Source organism: Tauraco erythrolophus, chromosome 1, assembly GCF_009769465.1.
Source record: "Tauraco erythrolophus isolate bTauEry1 chromosome 1, bTauEry1.pri, whole genome shotgun sequence".
Taxonomy (NCBI): domain Eukaryota; kingdom Metazoa; phylum Chordata; class Aves; order Musophagiformes; family Musophagidae; genus Tauraco; species Tauraco erythrolophus.
The window spans coordinates 99,304,028-99,324,125 of NC_141465.1; positions in this window are offsets into that span (position 1 = coordinate 99,304,028).

Genomic DNA, 20,098 nt, shown 5'->3' on the forward strand with positions numbered 1-20,098 from the left:
AGGGTATTAAAGCATTTAGAGATCTAGGGAAAAAGAAAAAAAAACATTAAAACCAGTTTAATAATAATAACAACCAATAATAACAATTACCAATTTAACATAAATATTTAAATTTAAAGTAAGAATTAAGTAAAGCAGAGTGAAATGAGGAAGGTGAAACAAAATAATCCAATTTTAAGTTAGTTTGAAGCTCAAATATGTTCCTGACAATGTTGGTTAAAATTCTCATTTTATAGAAATTCCTGCAACACAAATACAGTTAGAAGATGCAGAAACTTGCATTTGAAACCCTTTCTATTTAATTATTGACTTGCTCCTTTCACGTGCTTCTTAAATATTGATGGGGAGATGAGGAGAAAGGAGTAAGGAAAAGAGTAAGAGAATGTCAAGGAATTATGTTTTGTTCCTGATTTTCAGCTTCTGTTAGAACTTGATAAGGATTTTGAATATAGATCTTGTAATTGACTGGGAAAAATAGTATAGAAGCTGTGGATTTTTTTGAATTAATCACAGAATTCTTAGAACTTTTCTTTCCATAATATTAATATTTGCAATGAAAGTTTCCTATAACAAAAAACATCCTAAAACATAATAGAAGAGCCCCTACTAGTTGTATTAAAACTGTAAACGGAAGTTAGCTTATCTAAACATATTTGCAAGACATAACAAAACAGGAGTTAAAAAACAAAAAAGCTGAAAAAAAAGGACTAATCAAAGTCATTCCTGAGTAGCCTTAGTAGGAGCATGCAGTATAGATTTGCTACAATATAAGATTTTAAAGAATATTTTAAAGAATTAGAATTTAAAGCTTGTCTGGCATTTCTTAATATTTATAATTTCTATTATGAAAGAAATGGCGAAGAAGATATCTCCAGGGCTGAAGAAACTGAACATTTTGATAAAGAGTTCAATGAGAGAAAAAGAAATGGTCGTAGACCCCTATATCACACTTCTTTTTGTAGCTAGCTGATTTAGCTTTGCAGAGGCCACATTCTGCATGTTTCCTCTGCCTAACATCATCTTTGTTCTTTACTGTCAATAGGTAGGACTATTCCATCTTTTTAAATGAAATTTCTGCAAATAAAGATGGAAAAAGACTGTGTTGCTAACAGCTATTACTTCTCAGGCTGGTCACAATTCCCATAAAGTTCCCATTCTAGTTATAAGCAACCTATTGAAGCTTATGAAAAAAACACACTAAATCTTGGATCAATGTTGCCGCTATTAGCTATGTTGTGTCTTCTGCACCACTGACAAAATGGAACTGGTAGGTCTCTTTACAACAAACTATACCTGTCCAAGTCTTGTACACTCTAGCAATCTCTTTTATCTTCAAATTTATGAAATAAATGTATTTTTTTCCTTGCATAGGAATTATTTTTTATGACCTATTGACTATCATAGCAGGGATAAATTATGTGTGCTGGGATACATACTGTCACAGTAAAAACTCCTTTGCTTCAGGAAATTTTACTGTTTGTAACTCTCCTTGATTTCCTCTTCCTCCTGCAGATTCCTGGCAGACTTCCTGTCTGTGGTTCAGATTATGTTATCTAGCCTTTTAGCCATTTCTTTGTGACATACTACACAATGCTTATTTCTTCTGTGTTCATTCCTTCCAAAACAATTTCAGAAGGTCCTTTCAAAACTTGTACTCCTCCATCCAGGAGAATGATGACCCACACAGGTTTTGTGATAACAGAGACTCATGGAGAGATGAACTTGCCCCAACAGTTCTTGCTGTCTGTAAGCTTATACCTTTTATTGTTATCATAACCTTTGTGTTGATTAGGAGAGTTTTGCACTACAGGCTTTACAGATCTCTCACTTTTTAATGTCATTGCTAAATCTAAAATAATCTTTAGACTTAAGTAGAAACATAAAATATATTATTGGAAAAAAAAAATTCTTTCACTGTCCTGATTATAACTATCAAAACTATCTTAAGTACATGAGCCTAGGTATGTCTAGCAGCTAAAACAGCAAATAAATATCATCTATATCATTCCGTTATGCCAAGCAGAGTGTCTGATTTCATAAATAATATTTTTATTCAAAAATATTTATCCTGTTTTATCCAAAACAGGTAAAATCTACACACTTAATTGATGCTGAATTTCTCACATTTTTCAAATCTCTAAACTCCATGGCATTCATAGATTCATAGATTTCTAGGTTGGAAAAGACCTTAGAGATCATCCAGTCCAACCGTCCCTAATCTCCCATTAAACCATATCCCTAAGTAGTTCATCCACCCTTAAACACATCCAGGGATGGGTACTCAACCACCTCCCTGGGCAGCTTATTCCAGTGGCTGACAACCCTTTCAGAGAAGAAATACTTTCTAACATCCAATCTGAATCTCCCCTGACTAAGCTTATATCCATTTCCTCTTGTCCTATCACCCATCACTAATGTAAATTGTTCCCTGCAATCTCTTGGATTTCTGCATGACGTTTAGTGCACAGTCTCATGTATTCCTCCTCCTCTGTCCTTGCAGTACCAATGAGAAATACTGGGAAAGCAAGTGCTTCAGTCTGCATTCAACTGAATACATACTTCATTCAACCTGTCTCTGCAGGGGATTTTCAGCCTGGTTGTAAGAAGTGAAGCTCTTTGGGAAAAATGTTCTTAAGTATAAAAATGAGTTACTTAAAGCTTTTTTATTTATATCCTCTGACTATACTTGAAAAATAGTTGCTGAAGATGTTTTGCGCCTGCCTCCTCCACCTACTATTCTGCATCATTAGTTTAAGTTTAGTTTCTATGGGCAATAGAAAATTAAGAGAGAATGGGTGGGTGTGGTTGGGAGGAAGACTCAGCAATTGCTTTTTTCCCTCCTAAAGAACTGTGGCTAAAGAATTGCAGAATCTTTTTAGACTGCCACAAATGAGAAAAAGTCACTCCCAGAGAACCACAGTGTATATCAGACAGTGTGTTCAGAGAATGGAAGATAACAGTAAGCAATTCTTTTTCCTATCAGGATTTTTTTCCTAAAATTTCTGTAAAAAGTAAGATCATCATAGTTTTTCAGCATTATTCAGCCAGCTTGCAATATTCTTTCAGGAATGTCTCTCAAGAGCTCAAACTATATTTATTTATTCTCCATTGTTATGGTTAGATTTATACTTAACCTAAACTGGAACTTTTATAGTGAGTTTGGCTGAGTCATTTGATTGTTGTAAGTAATTTTAGGATATGTGCCACTATATGTATTCAGAAACTTATAAAAGTGAGTCTTTAATTCATTAACTAGTTTTCTGAGCATGCTGTGCTGCAAAAAATCAGCTCAAATGTTTCATATGCTGTGCAATAATTCACTTACTAACTTCAAAACAACTAGCTATTTTATATATTTTTTCTTCTTAAATCACTTAAGTGTAGTATGTTTTAATCTTATTCTTTTTGCTAGTAATGGACCAAGTTATCAAATAGGAGTGACATAATCATCACAAATTTCTTTCTTCATTATTCTTATTCCTGTAATAGAAGATATCATAATTATTGCAGTTTTTCAATTTTCTTTTCCAATATAAACCTGAAATAACTCCTGTTTAAGTTAGCAGAGTTGTCTGGTACAAATGACATCAAAACCAGGCTATATAGCAAACATATATATTCAGCAAATGACTGAATTATATTGGTGCATAAAAGTAGAGGACTGTAAACATGTTGTTTTACTCATAATATGTATATGGCATAAATTATTTCTTATGTTCAAACATACTGCAAAGATTCAGGCAGTTTTCTCATTTTATCTAGTCACTCCTCTGAGGTATCTATGTAGAAAGAAAAAATAAAAGAGCATGAGAGAGTCTGAAAAAAAAGCCTCTGTGGAAAAGGGATGAACGTAAGAACATTTAGATCACCTCTGGAGGTATCTACAGGTATTCACAGAAAGACAATGAAGTCCTAGAGCATTGTCATGTTTCCCTGACTGAGGTATGAGGAATGTTATCTCTCCCTCTACATTTAAAGGAGGGCCTAGAATGAATATAGCCATTGACTTAAATCAAAGATGTTGTTAAATAAAAAATATAATAGCTGACTTGGACATATAACTGGGAGTTTAGTTCATTTGTGTAGAAGGAAGAACACCAGTTATGGATTACCATAGATTCTCCAGGGAAAAGATTCTGAAGTTAAGATATAGTTTCAGAGATCTGTATCCAACTAATGAATAAATTTGTATGAACTAACTTTGACAGTCCTATTAAAACCTAAATTTATGTGTAAAGCTTCTGTGTGGAGGAACTACTGTTTCACACTGAGAAAAAAAATCCCTCCAATGGACTATAGAGAAATAGTTGTGATTTACCTCTTTAGAAGTAGATACCAACATGAATGACATTCCTTTCATTGACTTTAAAGATTAATTATTGCTTGATACTTTTAAACATAGTTTAAAATTTTAAATGTCATCTCTGAACATGTTTATAGCCATCTATATGATATTTTCATTAAAAAATTGGTTTTTGCAATTGTATTTATAAGGAAAATGCACAAGTCCAGAAAGCTATGAGTCTCCAAGCAAACATGACTGGAGGGTGGACTCCATTTGTAATGGACTGATGGGCAAGATGTTCAAACATGTGTGTCTTAAAGCTAGACACATGATATTTATACATATGCACACCAATCTAAATGTTCTGTATACAAAAAAGACTAAGATAAAAAAAATCAAAACAAACCAACAAAAATATAAACCCACTTAAAGACAAAGGAAATTGCAGTAATTAATTTCCTTTCTATACACATATTTAAAAGCCTATCTTTAACAACCCATGTTAACACATTTGTTAATAAAATTGATGAATGCATTTATTTTTCTATCAGTCTAAGCTAAAAGTATTGTATGAGATATACCCAAACATTGAAAAAAATACTCTCCTCTTCCAATGTCTGTAGTAAATAGCCCCTTCTAAAAGGGATCGTAACTTCAGCTTATGTCTCCTTAAGGAGCTGTTATTTAAACAGGAGTCTATAGGATTCATAAAGGTTAGCATCAATGACTAAGGCTGCCAGTTTAAGATCTTCAGTTGACTTACTCATTCGCTTCTGTTGTTCTCTGAATAAAAGAGAACTGGGAGGAATATTCAGGAATAAAGCACTCACTTGGGAAGCTGAGGAGAAATTTATTGCAATAATAAGACTTAAAGTAACTTATATTACAGTAGCATCACCTGTTGTACCTTCTGGCAAAGTGTCTTCTTTCTATGAAAAGTCTTTTTCAACTCAAAACCTCTTTCTAGATTAGGAAATAAAGGGGAAAAGCCCCTTACTCTATAACAGTGACTTTGATGACAGCAGTCTGTAATTGGGCAAAGGTATGGATCTTGGAAAAAAGGTGCTAAATGGATGGTGTCCTGTTTTTGACTGGGATAGAGTTAATTTTCTTCATAGTGGCTACTATGTTTTCGGATTCAGTATGACAGCAATACTGATGTTACACTGATATTTTTAGTTGTTGCTAAGCAGTCAAGCACTTTCAGCTTCCCATCCTCTACCAGGTACACAAGAAGATGGGAGGGAGCATAACCAGGACAGCTGGCCTGAAATGGCCAATGGGATATTCCATACCATATAACATCATGGTCAGTATATAAAGCTGGGGGAAGAAGAAGGAAGAGCGGGATGTTCAGAGTGATGGTGTTTGTCTTCCCAAGTAGTCATTACATGGGATGGAGCCCTGCTTTCCATGAGAAGGCTGAACATCTGCCTGTTGATGGGAAGTAGTGAATGAATTCCTTGGTTTGCTTTGCTTGCATGCACGGCTGGATGTCAAGATTGAAATCTGTCTAGCTTGCAGTTACTATGAGATGGTGGAGTCCAGGATCCTGCGGGCAGGGAGAAGGGTCAAGAATAAGCTCACAACCCTGGAATTCAGGAGAGTAGACTTTGACTTGCTCGAACATCGGCTTGGAAGAGTCCCATGGGATAAAGGCCCTGGAAGGGAGGACCAAGAAAGATGCTTAATATTCAAGGATCACCTCCTCAAAGCTCAAAAGTGATCCCTCTCAGCAAATAAGTAACAGGTGTTCCTTCCCCTCAGTACTGATGAGGCCACACCTGGAAAGGCCACAAAGAGGATGAAGGGACAGGAGCATCTCACATATGAGGAAAGGCTGAGGTGGCTGGGATCATTCAGCTTAGAGAAGAGAAGGCTCAGAGTGAATCTTATCAATGTACATAAATATCTGAAGAGATGGTGTAAAGAAGATAGAGCCAGGCTCTTTTCAGTGGTGCCCAGGGACATGACCAGAGGCAATGGGCACAAACTGAAACACTGGAAGCTCCATCTGAATACCAAGAAACACTTTTACTGTGAGGGTGACTGAGCATTGGCACAGTTTGTCCAGAGAGGATGTTGAATCTACCACCCAGGAGATATTCAAATCCTGTTTAGACATGGTCCTGGGAATCTGGGTCTATGTGGCCTTCCTTGAGCAGCGGTATTGGATGAGACAACCTCCAGAAGTCCCTTCCAAACTCAACCATTCTGTGATTCTGTAACTCTTTTATTGCTAAAGAAGGATTGAAGGTGGTATGAGACAAGAACACCTTCTCATTTCACTAACACTTTGTTCTTTCGGAAGAGCAGAAGCTCTCTAAGGGCTAGAAAACCATCATTTCCACTGGTCCCAAATTCCCAGATAGGACTCACCAAAGGATCGTGTTCATGTCAGCCTTTGACTTCACCCAACTACCTCCGTGATCATGCCAAGAGAGAAGAAAAGAACAATGTCTGTAATGAACCAGGTTACTTCCCTTTAAAAAGAAGAAAAAAATACTTAATTCTAGACAAAACTCATTAGTGATGGGAGGTGAGTCTTAAATTGATCCAACACCTGTCTATTCAAGGATTCCTTCTGCATTATATTACCCTTAAGATATTAGCTAAGCCTTTTGCTGTCACAGCAGTGAAAAATAATGGGAAGGGCAAGGATCTCTTCCCTTCTCCTATTATGGGAGAAAGGCTGTATCTCATTTTTCACCTTTTATTTTCTGGATTTCTCATTTTATAGTTAAAAATACATGGAACTTTCTAAAACAGGCGTTTCATGTTCCCTTATTTAATTAAAAAAAAGTCATTTATAATTAAGTTATATAGCACTGTAATTATGCATATTGTTCTAAGAAAGTTCTAAAATGCTCAGCATTAAATAAGAAATCCCAAAGTCTTAAAAATCTACAGAGAGCTTCAAATAAAAGCAAATCTGAAATTGAAACTCATGCAGCTACTTATTAGATAAGCGCTGGCTTACTGGGTGTTCTAATACCTGTCTAAACCAGACATTCAGAAGTAAAATTTTGTGAACCTCTCAACTTTCACTCTATGAAGTGATATACTGTGAAAACAAAGCATTTCACTCACATATCTAAATAAAACTTCTGAAATATAATATTTTATCTCAGATTCTCCCATGCAGACTATGATTTATTTCAATGTTAATAAAATCTTTTATAGTACTCGTATGTGTGTGTATATATATTTCTAATGTTATTTTGAAACTATGATCTAATTAAATATTATTTATATGTTATCATCCATTGTATGTTAATTATATATTCTATATTAATCTGATATCATCATCTTTTTTATTACACAAATAAAGTTATGGTAATGTTGTGTCATGGTTTAGACCCAACTGGCGACTAAGCACGACAGAGCTGCTCACTCACTTCTCCCTCCACAGTGGGATGGGGAGCAGAAAATATAACAAAAGGCTTGTGGATTGAGACAAGGACAGGGAGAGATCACGTATCAGTTACCATCATGGGCAAAACAGACTTGACATGGGAAAAAAATCAATTTAATGTGTTAACAACCAAAGCAGATAAGGATAATGAGAAATAAAACCAAATCTTAAAAACATGTTCCCCCACTCCTTCCTTCTTCCCAGGATGGATTTTGCTTCTGATTTCTCTATCTTCTCCCCCCTAGACAGGGAACAGGGAACGAAGGTTTTAGTCAGTTCATTACACATTGTTTTTGCAGCTCCTTCCTCCTCAGGGGGAGGATTCCTCACACTCTTTTATCTGCTCCAGTGTGAGGTGCCTCCCACGGGAGGAAGCTCTCCACAAACTTCTCCAGAGTGGGTCTAGAATTCCAGAGTTCTTCATGACGTGCTCCAGCATGGGCTTCCACAGGGTACAATCCTTCAGGAACAGACTGTTCCCGTGTGGGGTTCCCACGGAGTCATGGCCTTCTTCAGACACAGCCACCTGCTTCAGCGTGGGATCCTCCACGGGCTGTAGGTGGCTGGTTATCTGCTTTACCATTAATCCCCATGGGTTGCCATCTGACCAGAGGCTGCAGGGGAATCTAAGCTCCAGCACACCTGCCCCCCCACACACTCCGTCTTCACTGACCTTGGAATCTGCATAGCTGTTTCTCTCACATCTCACTCCTCTCTCCCCACTGCCATGCTGGGCACAACTGGCTCAATGAAACCTGGCAGCACCAGCCAAGGAAATCCATCTATGCAGGGGGCTGGGGTGAGGTCGGTGCCTCCCCCCATCTCTGCTGCAGGTTCCACCCCAACTTTCCATCCCATCTCCCCCCTTCGCCAATATGTTCTCACAGACACAATACCACTACCACTTATTGACTCAGTCTTGGCCAGAGGAAAGTCTGACTTGTAGCTGGAGAAGTTTCTAGCAGCCTCTCACAGGACCCCCTCCCCTGCTACCAAAATCCCACCACACAAACCCAATACACGTTGCTAAATTCTACTTTGACAATATTAAAGGAATCACTAATTCCATATATTGCTTTTCTGGCTCTTTATAAGGTATCGCTAGTCAGGAAATGTATTGATAAAGGCAAAAAAGGAAAAGCATCAAATGAAAAGTATCCAAATGCAAAGCTTCTATTCTAACAGACGAAACAGCTAAATTTATTAGTTCTCGTTTTGGGCCAATGTGAATCAATGGTTGAGCAAAGTTTTTAAGGCAGAACTGAGACCGAAACAAGTGTAAAGCAGCAGAGATGAGGCTGTCTGGAGCTGGTAGATAGCAAAATCATCAGATTCAGGGTCGTATATGTAAGCATATATATTATATACAGATGCATTTTCAGTGTTATTCAAAAGTTACTGGGATCTTTTTCATCATTGCACTTTGTAATCTTAATAACTCCATTTAGGACATTTTGTCTATCAAAACAGAATCAGTTTCTTCAACCACTTATAAATCTTTAATACCTGCCACTTTCAAGCACAGCTACTGTATTTCTTGCTTTAGTGTGATAACCAGCATTATATACACTACTCAATGTGACATATAAATACTGCAGTATACAATCATAGTTATACCACCTTGCTGGATTTATATACTATTTCTTTAACAACACAGTCCATCATCTTCAGCTTGTTCACTGTAACCTTGATGCTGGATATAGGTACTCAGATATTTTTCCAGCTATAAAACTCAAGTCTTATCTATGAGTACGTCAAAGGTTTGCCTACTTAACACTTACTGAGTTATTATTTTCTGTTTGACTTCTAACATAATTAATTTCTCAAATTGTACTTAATAGTACATACCTAATGGTTAGCATTTTCATCTTCAGTCCTATTAGTTCTAGATTTTCAAATTGACTGAATAGAAATTACATCATTATAAAATAGAACTAACAATATAAGAGTGCAGAAAAACACATCAACAAGTTTACCTGTATTCCAAAAGGAAAAGACAGGTAGGAAAATATAGCCAATGTAACAGGAAAGAAAAAAATATATGTTGCAATCAACATTTATTGATATAGCCTGTGCAACTGAAATCTGTTGTTAATTGACCACTCTCTCTGTTTGTCATCTTAGCAGAAAGAATCGAAATGTGGTGTCTTGTTTATTGGAAAACCATTGCATTTTCTGTGTAAATGGATTCAATAAACTTTCTCTTAGAGTCTATATACGTAAGAACTTTCATTTATTTAGGTAAGTAAGGCAATATGTTATCTTTACATCACAAATTATTCCAATATTTTGACAAAAATATATAAGTCATATCATCATCCTTTTTTTCCTGTTTCTCTTTGGGCTTTCTAGCAAAATGATGGCTATACTTTTATAGTGGCGGTTTAGACTATTTCAATCAATTAGCTAGTTTGGACCAATTTGATGAAATTAATTTCCATACAAAAGTTGTTTTGCATATTTCTTAAAGTCTCATTGTCTAAATATGTCAGACATTTTGGTCTCTGAATTCAAATTACACTTTTATTAATATCCCCATTTTTTTCTTGATTTACGTTCCTGAAACAAATCGAAAAAACAGGAGTTCACTATTATAGTGAATGAATTTATTTGTGTCAGCAAAAATTCATACATTAATATTTGCAAACTCATTCTGTTGCTGGATAAAGACACTCACCATTTTCCTTGTACCTTCCAGTGATGTACAGGGTGGAAAGTGGACTATGTCATTCTAATTAATTTATCTTTCTTTTCAGATAAAACTGAACCTTTCCCAAAGTTCAAATTATATCACCTAGGAAAGTCAAATCTGGAAATCCATCTGGAAACTTTGTAACTTCATAGCCTCAGTTTTGCAAAGAGTACTGAATAACAGACCATCTTGAGGAGCACCACTAAAATAAATATGTAATAGAATCAGGGAGATAGCTAGTTAATTATCTAAACATAGAAGTTACCCTAAATATGAAGTGTTGTCTCAAAAATTAAACTATAAGATCAGGAAAGTGTTATTTCAGACAACACAGTGGTTATTATCAGGAGAAGTAACACAGTTTTTTTCCTCCAGACATATCTTTTCATACACAAAATACTACTGATTTTTTAAAATCAGATCTGTAGATGATTTTCATACTTGTGTTAATATTTAAATGTTGAGCCACTTCTTCCCCAATGCAAGACAAATATTATTATTATCCTCACGTAAAATAATGAAAACTATGCAGTGATATGCAGGTATTTTCTTTCTATTCTTACAAAAAAAGGAACACTGAATTAAAGACATACACTTCTGGTTTTGTTAAACTAAATGAAAAGTGATTGGATTACGCTGGTGTTCTTTCTTGCGACATACAATTGTCATCTACTCTTAACAGAACTGTCTTTTTTCCTTTCTAATTTTTATGTACTATTATTTTTATTGAAAATGCTCTGTGATACTTGATCCTTGTTATTCATTTATGCATGCTTATTGTTTAAATTTCTCAAGTGTCATTATAATCTACTAATCCTTTGCTGCCTCCTTTTCTTATTGTTTTCTTTGCTTTCTTGATTGTTCGTGAGAATGTTCTTTACCCATGGTCTAGAAATTAAGATCTATTATTTTTGACACTCTAGGACAAGGTCAATCAATTGCAATAAAATAATTTCCATTTTTTCCATACGATTGAGTCATGAAAATAATTTATGCAACTTTACTTGATTAGGGACAGTTTGCTGTATGAAAGATTTTAAGTATCTTGATTGCATACTCCATTAAGCACTCTTCTCTAAATGTATTATATTCTGACTCATGGCATCTGCAAATAGGTGAGACAGTTTTACACATCTCAGGAACTGGATCCTTTCGCTTTTATTCCTGCCTCCTAGGGGTAGTGAGGCTGTCTTTGAAGAATGAGATGGGGAAAATGGATGATGGGAAGGGACAGGATCACTAGGAAAGATGCTTTTTGGTTTTCTGTTTTTTTTTTGTTTTGGTTGGTTGGTTGTTTAGTTGGTTGTGTGTGTTTTGTTGTTTTTTTTTTTTTGTCAGCAGTCTTCTTTCTGCTCTTTCCTGGATGATTTTGGAAACCTCAAATAAGCATTTTTATTCAAAAATCCCTCAAGAGTTCTATTTGTAAGATCTGCATTTTCTTTCTTCCCCCCCCTCCTCCCCCCCCCCCCCTCCCCCCCAGTGGGAGCCTACAACTGAATGAAATACTTAAGGAAGAATCTGTGTGGGAAACACAATGAGAATGCAGAGTAGATGAAGGACTGGAGATGGAAGGCAATGTTCTTCTCTAGAAAAGGAAGGGATGCATTTTTTAACGAAACAAACTGAGGAGAACAGAGTTCTGTCTGCTCTGAATCATTTCTCTATGTCAGACATTTTAAAACGCAAAAACTTTTCTAATTAATTTCTACTTACTGAGAATGTAGGCAAGTTCTAGTAATTAAGTTTCTTGAAGGTTTGTTAATATAATTTTAATTCCTTTCACTAGGTTAAAATAATAGGAGAAAAAAATTCCTTATGCTATTCTACTCCATATAGTGAGAATTTCAATGACAGAAATTTATCTTTTTGTACATTAAGTAACGTGAAGTTTTCTGTCCCATGGGTAATGTACTGAGGCAAGTAAAGACATGTATGAGAAATCTGTAAAATCATGAATGGTATGAAGACACCGAATTCAGAATTAGTAATCACTCCTTCTTGTTAAAGAAAGAAGAGAGGACATCAATAAATTTTGCAAGCAACACCACTTAAAACATAAATACTTAAATAGTCTGACTTACTTCCAAAGATCATCACATGGGACATAAATTTTTTTTTTTTTTTTTCAAAAATAAGTCAAACAAAATTATGGAAGTATGTTCATTGGTGGCTAAATATGATGATTTGGAAGAATGTATCAACATAGAAGTCTCTATCCTGTGTACTCCAGATGAATTGTAGGGTTTACTAGACCTATTTCTTTTCATTTCCTGCATATGTGTTGGGATCTACTTCTGTGGAGCAAGATGCTGGGAGAGATGAAACATCTCATCCATTATGATCATACTTCTGATAATTATGTGTAATCATTTGCACAAGAAAAATTCATACAGAGCTTCACACTTAGAGGACAGGGATCTGATGTTGTCAGTCATTAGTGAATATTAAATTTCTGTTTATTTATTTACTTATTTACTTATTTTTCCTCATTAGAACTAAATGGCCTTTTGTTATTAGTACCTTGGAAATAAAATCTGATCAAAAGTGTCGAAGATAATTGTTAATTTCTTGTCGTAAAGAGATGATCAGAAAAACTGTTGATCTGAGTAACAATAAAGCTCCACAGACTACTGGAAAATGGTAGAACCTCTTGTCTTCCAGCACCAAATGAAGCAATCAGCAAAAATCTTTGTAAGATCAGCACTTTCCAACCTATATTTTTTGATAGAAAGAAATTCTTTTGCATTGGATTCTACCTTTAGGTAACAACACGCAAGTCTGATAGTGAATGCTCTGAGTTAGGAACAACATGGACATTTTTTTAACAAAAAAATTATGAAGGTTTTCTTTAACTATTTCATTGCCAGTAAAGAAGTCTAGATCTGTGCATTTTTTAAAAAAACAAAACAAAACAAAACAAAATGTAATGTAAACTGAATAGAATTTTCATAGTATGAATCTAGGTACTTCATACTCCTGTTAGAATCTATTCTGTATAATGTGCCAGAATTATGAAAGAAACCAAAAGCATAGTAGAAAGCAGTAGTTTTCTTAACTAGGAAGAAAAGCTAAGGACTACATCATATCTTAAAATTCACCCTCTACATCTAGATGTTTATATCTGAAATGGTTCTTTCTTATATTCTGTGCAAAGAAGTGGAAACACTTTAGGCACGTTTCATGTGACTTATTCTAAATACCTTCATTAAAAATAGAGGAACAATATCCTAGAAGATCTTATATCTGCCTATTGATCTCATAAACAAAGGTATCTAGCTCAGATGTATACAAATGTAAATATGACATGTTATTCCAGCTTCTGCATCTTCGTATCCTTCTGCAACTGACGCCTTTGGAAGAAATATTAAAAAATTTAAGAAGCCCTAAAGAGGGTGCAGACAGCTCACTCTGCGGAACAAGTCTTCGCAGGTGTTTGTAGAACATGTCACAAAGTTATATTATCTAATATAGTTAACTGATCAATAACATCAATATGTAATAAGTATGGCAATCAGACATAATCATAATCAGAAAAGAAGTGATAAAAAAAAGAACATGAAACATAAAGAGTTAATATAAAATCCCAAGCAAAGCCACATCTCTCATAAGTCAAAACATGTCATTATATATCTTTAAGCACTGAGATTATACTGCTTCTTGCAGTTCCAGTAACAGAAAGCAACATTTTCAACTGAAGAGCAAATTGTGTTTATTTATTGCAAATTATTCAGAACATCAACATTTTCTAATTAAATTTATTAATTGTCAAGATTGCAGAACAGAATAAAACATGATTTTTAAAGTCTTGTAGAACACATTGATGCCTAAGAACAAATTACAAAAATCACAACATAGATCTTTATTTTTTTCACATTGTTTTGCACTGATTGCATAATGCAGTATAGATCTAAGAATATTTATTGCTTATATGGCACTTTTAATCCTTTTCAATATTAAAATCCTTGAGAAAGGTGACCATGTTTTCTGTTCTATAGATGAAATAAAGAAATAAGATCACATAGCAATGAAGTGAATTCTCAAGATCATAAAAATATCCTGAGACTATATAGGATTTACTTTTAGAACAGCTACAAAAATTTAATTTCTAACATTTTATGATTGAAGTCTACATTTCACTTAAGGTGAAAATGTCGAAAGCCTAATGGGATTTCTTTGCACCATTGCTCAGTCACAGGGAGAGAAGTGGGAAAGATTGCTACAACCTCCTAATCGTGCACATTTGTTACATGAAAATATTTCATTCAGTTTTTTGTTTGACTTAAGAGATCTGCTGAGAACCAAACTCCGCTCTTGCAGTTCCTCTGGGCTAGTATAACTCCATTGTCAGCTACAGCCTCATGCTGGGTTTGCTATGACAGAAGAAGTTGACCTTCAGTCTGTCTTTCCTGAGCTGGAATATTTTGGTATTTAGGGTCTTTGGATTGACACTGGGTCTGCTGCTACCACGTGCAGTACCTGCTGTTTGACCTTTTTGTCAGTTGTCTGCCAGTCAGTAAAGTCAGGCCTTTAAATTGTTGCTATGTAACGGCCCAGAAACTGATGCCAGGAGTTACACCAAATAATTCTTAGCTGACTGACTAGAGCATAAATCTGCTATTGCTTGGCCCAGATCACAAAAAGAAAAGAAAAAAAAAGAGGGAAAGATTTAAGCAGATGAAATATAAGGAATGCCAGTGGTAACAAACAATTGAAAGACTAGAGTTTATATGTTAGTACAATGGGAAAAAGTAATCACTAAGCAAAACAGCCTATCAAAAAAACCTTCGCATCTTTTTTCAGAAGCCTTTTTTTAAACTATAAACTTTGGTAAACATGAGGGAAAGTAGAGTCCAAAAATCTTACTTTAAAACTGATTGCGCCAGAATACAGACAGGATGCAGATGTTATAGTAAAATCGAATCTTCTGAAAAATACAGAGAAGTAGGTTTTAAAAAAAATATTTTTTTCAAGTGATTGCCTTGAGCCTTTGCTTATATTAAGTTTCTCAACCTCTGTTTTTTTTTTTCCCTTTTTTTCTTTTTATCTTTTTTTTTTTTTTCTCCCCTGGGCCAACTTAGCAAATAGCTGTGAAAACTTATCTGCAGATCAACGTTCTGTTGAGCTCTTGAGCACAAGTAGCTACTAATCTGCCTTTTTGGGAAAAAAATTTCCTGAATTTCCTGTCTAAGTTTAAACAGTTACTTATGTTTCCATGTTGAGATGAGCTAAATGTTTTCTATAGTAATGCTACCAATATTATTTTTTTTAATTCTTTTTTTTTTTTTTCAGATCAGAGGAAATGAAGGTGGCATTTGCATCAAAATTGCTATTATTTATATTCCAGTCCTCTTCTCTGAAAAATTTGCTCTCTTACATTAAGTAGTAATGCGATATATTTTTAACACTAATTTTTTTAGACTACCAGGTGCCATCCAAACAAGAAAATTAATATTTAAAAAAAAAAAAAGCCTGAAAATGTTCTTAGGAACTGGAATGCCATTTTTTATAATTTTAAATTGTTTTTACCTCATACTAACCATCATTCTTCAAAACAAATTCTGAGCATGGTTTGAGACTTAGAAGGTTCAAAGGAACTCTGCTCAAGCAGCAGTTTGCATGTAGCCTCCTCTGCTGGGAGGAATGCCACCAGGAGTGTTATTTTACTGACATACATTGTCATTAAGAACAAGGGTGAATTGCACAACCTGACTGCCATTTAGGTGTCTAAATCCATGTTGCTGGTCAGCACTGTTAATTTAATAGTAATTTAAAAGATGTAGATGCATACAATCTGGAGCTGAATCTCTGCTTCACCATAGAAAGGCAAATTTATTTGTCCAAACCTCAATGCCTACTGCCCTTGTAGATGCCATAGATTACTCTTTCCACCTCTTACTCCCAGTTCAGGTTTCCTACAGGTCCTATGCACCTCTACCCTGTAGTACCCTTGAGTTCCCTGTGGGAACCTCAGATGACACTGAAAATTATTTCATTAGCCTTGTACAAGTCCTGAACTACAAGAAGGTTGCCCAGAATATGACATCTAAGTCCTGAAGAGGGACAGGAAAGGAGGGCTGGATTGCAAGAATATCTCCCATTCTTTTTCCTCCAGACTCTCCTGCTCTACTTTTGGTGATCTCTTTGCTCATCAGCTCAATTTTTTTGGCTGCTGCCTTTGATCACTAGGAATTATGATTTGTCCAGGGATCCTAAATACTTAACTGTGGGTGACAGATTCCATTAAATGATAAAAGACCCAAAAGATAAAACTTTGGTAATATCTCAACAGAGATATGGATGAGAGATCTAGCCTCTGAATGGACTAACTGTAAGACTTTTGAGAAATATGATGTTCTGCACTTCAGTACACCAACTCTTGCTAACATGTTTTAAATCACATGCAAATATGCATCTTATTTCCAGAGTAATTAAACTGTTTTATGTCTAGAACTAAGTTCTTATCTTAAATAAGGTTAGGGAAATGAGACCTATGCCATCTGTGAAGATTTTTGCTGACATTCAAAATCTAATCATAAATTTACATGAAAATACTTGCAACATCAGAGGGATAACAGCTGGAATACTGTTTATGAGCAAAGGAGTTCCATTTTTTCACCTTTATCTTCCAAAATAAAACCATGAGTTACACATAAGCCATATTAAAATATTTTCAGCATGATTTGTTGTAAAGCTAACGCACAACCAAGTCTGAAGATACTAGCTGCTGTCTGCAGACACAATAATGGTTCCTAATAGGAAAGTACTGACATTTCTGAACGATTCAGAAAGATTTGGCTATAGCTGTGTTGTATGGCTCCTACTTATAAAACAAGTCAGTTTGTTGGATGGTGGTTTGTTGTTTGTTTTGTTGTTGTTTTTTGGTTTTGGTGTTTTTTTTTTTGTTGTTACCTACTTTTTACACAAGTCAACTACTACATTTTGGAAGGATTTGGTGGTTTGTTTTTTTTTTTTTTGCAAGACTGTCTTAGCAAGTTGACTGGATCAAAACACATAAAAACAGAAAAATATGTAATCTCAACATTCATAAATTCAAAGCTGAAATTCAAGTCATCTAAGATGTTACATTTATAACATAAAAATTTACACAAAGATGATTATAGAAGACATGGATTCTTACAAGAGCATGTTAAGATAGAAATTAGTACTGTTGGCTTAGTTTTGATACAAGTATTTCTGCACTTCTTTTTATGTTTTAAATCTTAAATGCTTGTTTCCTACCCTGATGCCTCTTTCTGCTAGCTGAAAAATGGGACATTTGAAGAGTAGATCTCTGTACTGGATAGAATTAGTGCGATGAAATCAGAACTTAAATTGTATGTTCAATTTAAATATTTACACGATGTACCATCTTTAATTTCTTTTCAGCAAGACACATTTAAGTTAAAATCAAACTGTTTGAGAGGAAGTTAAGTTCTAGTTTCTATAGATCTAATGCCTTTGAACTGAAGAACAAAAGTGAAAACAAAAAAGGAGGTTTTGGTCAAGAAGTACAATATTTATCTTTGGAAGAAATTAAACCAAATTATAACTTTGGATGAAGCTTTCTGTTAACTGCAGGTTTATAAGCTATCTTTTAGATTTATTGAACAGATATAAGTATCATTGGCTTTTTCTGTTTAAAATTTTACTGAGAATCATTTTGGTCATAATTTTTATTAGCTTTGGAGAAACACTAGAAAATTTCTGCATTTTTTTTTTTTCTGTAGACATATTTCAGAGTATAAACATTTTTTTGAAAGACCTTAAAGCTTTGATAAAGAGGAATTTCCTAAGTGGGAAATTCAGACATTAAATTGAAGGCAGAATTCTTATAAATAATGATGGACTCATCTGTCTGCATTTGCCATTTCTGACCAACCTATTGTTAACACAACGAAAGTTTACTCTTTCTACAGTCTGATTGTTTAGTTGACCATTGTGGTAGATGCGCTTTCCCTGACAAAGACCTGACAAAAGCCCACAAAACCTTCTGGTCCCAGCTCTTGTTACACCCACATATACTCATTCGTAAGTTGGTTGCACAGTGTTAACTCCCAAATGACACTCTGAATCTATAGATTGTTAATGTTTGTTGGAGCTTCAAAGTGGTTTTGGTTAGGGTAAAACTTAGTTTGATTTTATTACCATCTTGTAAAAAATAAATCCCATTTCTAGTTTGTTAGTCGGTCTGGCTTGGCTTTTTGAGGTTCCAGGACAACCATTGCTATCACCATTAAATGTATTGACCCAGAATACTGACCTGTGAAAGAAAGAATGATGCACAAGTTCCTTTTCCTCTCTAGAACTGTTCTGAAGTGAGAAAAAGAAATGAGGAGTGAGCAAAATACAGCAAAGCTGTACCAAATATCTGTGAGGAAAATTGAAGTTATGGATGATGTAGACTTTAGTGAAAACCTAGAGAAAAGACAGAAAGAGAGGTGCCTTTGTAAATAGGCATGAAACTACCTCCTCCTTGTTAGAGTCATTGATTGAATTTAAAAAAAAGAAAAAAGAATGCAGTGGGAAGAGATCACTTGTTTTTTTTTAATCATGATTTTCTATATTTCAAAATCCTAATGCAGAGATGCTAAAAGCAATGCCACCAGTACTTCTAGAGTTAGAAGCAGAACAGGCTGATCTATTTAATCTCAAAATAAATAAAGTAGTATCAATACTACTGATGTAGGGAACTGTTTTATCAACTTTACACCATGATGCACTGCGGAAATACAGTTACACCATCCCCTCAAAAGTCTTAGCACTATACACCATTGCACAATACAGACATGCCCATGGTCTTGCAAAATTGTTCATATTGTGATGAAAAAAACAAGAAAATGAATAATGTCTCTCTGCAATGTTAATTCTAGGTAAAACTCACACAAATTCCTCAATGAACCTTTAGCTTGATTTCTAGTTCCTGCTGTGATCTGGAGGTTTTTATATTAATAGCCACATTGCCTTTTACCTAGGGATTATGAAATGGTTCTTGTCTACCTTTTCTTCTATCTTTTTTATTTTAGTTCAAAGGGATTTACTTCTGCAAGATGAACAGGATCTTCTTTCACTTTGTTGCTTAAAATTACTATTTCTTGACTAGTTGCGCACTGTTCTTTGATATTCCGGTTGGACTTAGTGCTATACCTTACTTAATTTACTATGAAAGTATCTAAAAAAAGAGAAAAGTATATGGAAATATGCCAAAAATGATCAAATGCTGGCCATAGCCTGAAAGAATGAACAGTTGAAGGTAGCAGAAGATAGTGTTAAGCTAAAATATTGCTGGGATACGTATTTCACTTAGGCTTGCTCACAGTATGCTGGCCAACCTTGATTAAGTGTCAAGAATATTGAGTAATCTGGATCCTGGAGTGAATGTTTTAACAGGGTAAAACAGCCATCTGAAAACTGATTTGCCCTTGATGCAAAATTTATTGCATCTAAATGCTAATGACCTTATTTCTGCATCTTCAGCCATAAGACAAGTTTATATTCTCATTGCATTCCACCAACAAAAATCATGTTGTTCTAAATTAGAAGTACCCAAAAAACATTTTCAGGAAGAATTTGGGAATGAAAATAATGGCATTGGTAATTTAGAAGATGATAGTTTTCTTTTTTACATTGTGTCAGTCTCCAGAGACAAGAATAATGACGCAGTTTGGAAATACCATAACTAAGGTTAAGATACACACCATATGTATCC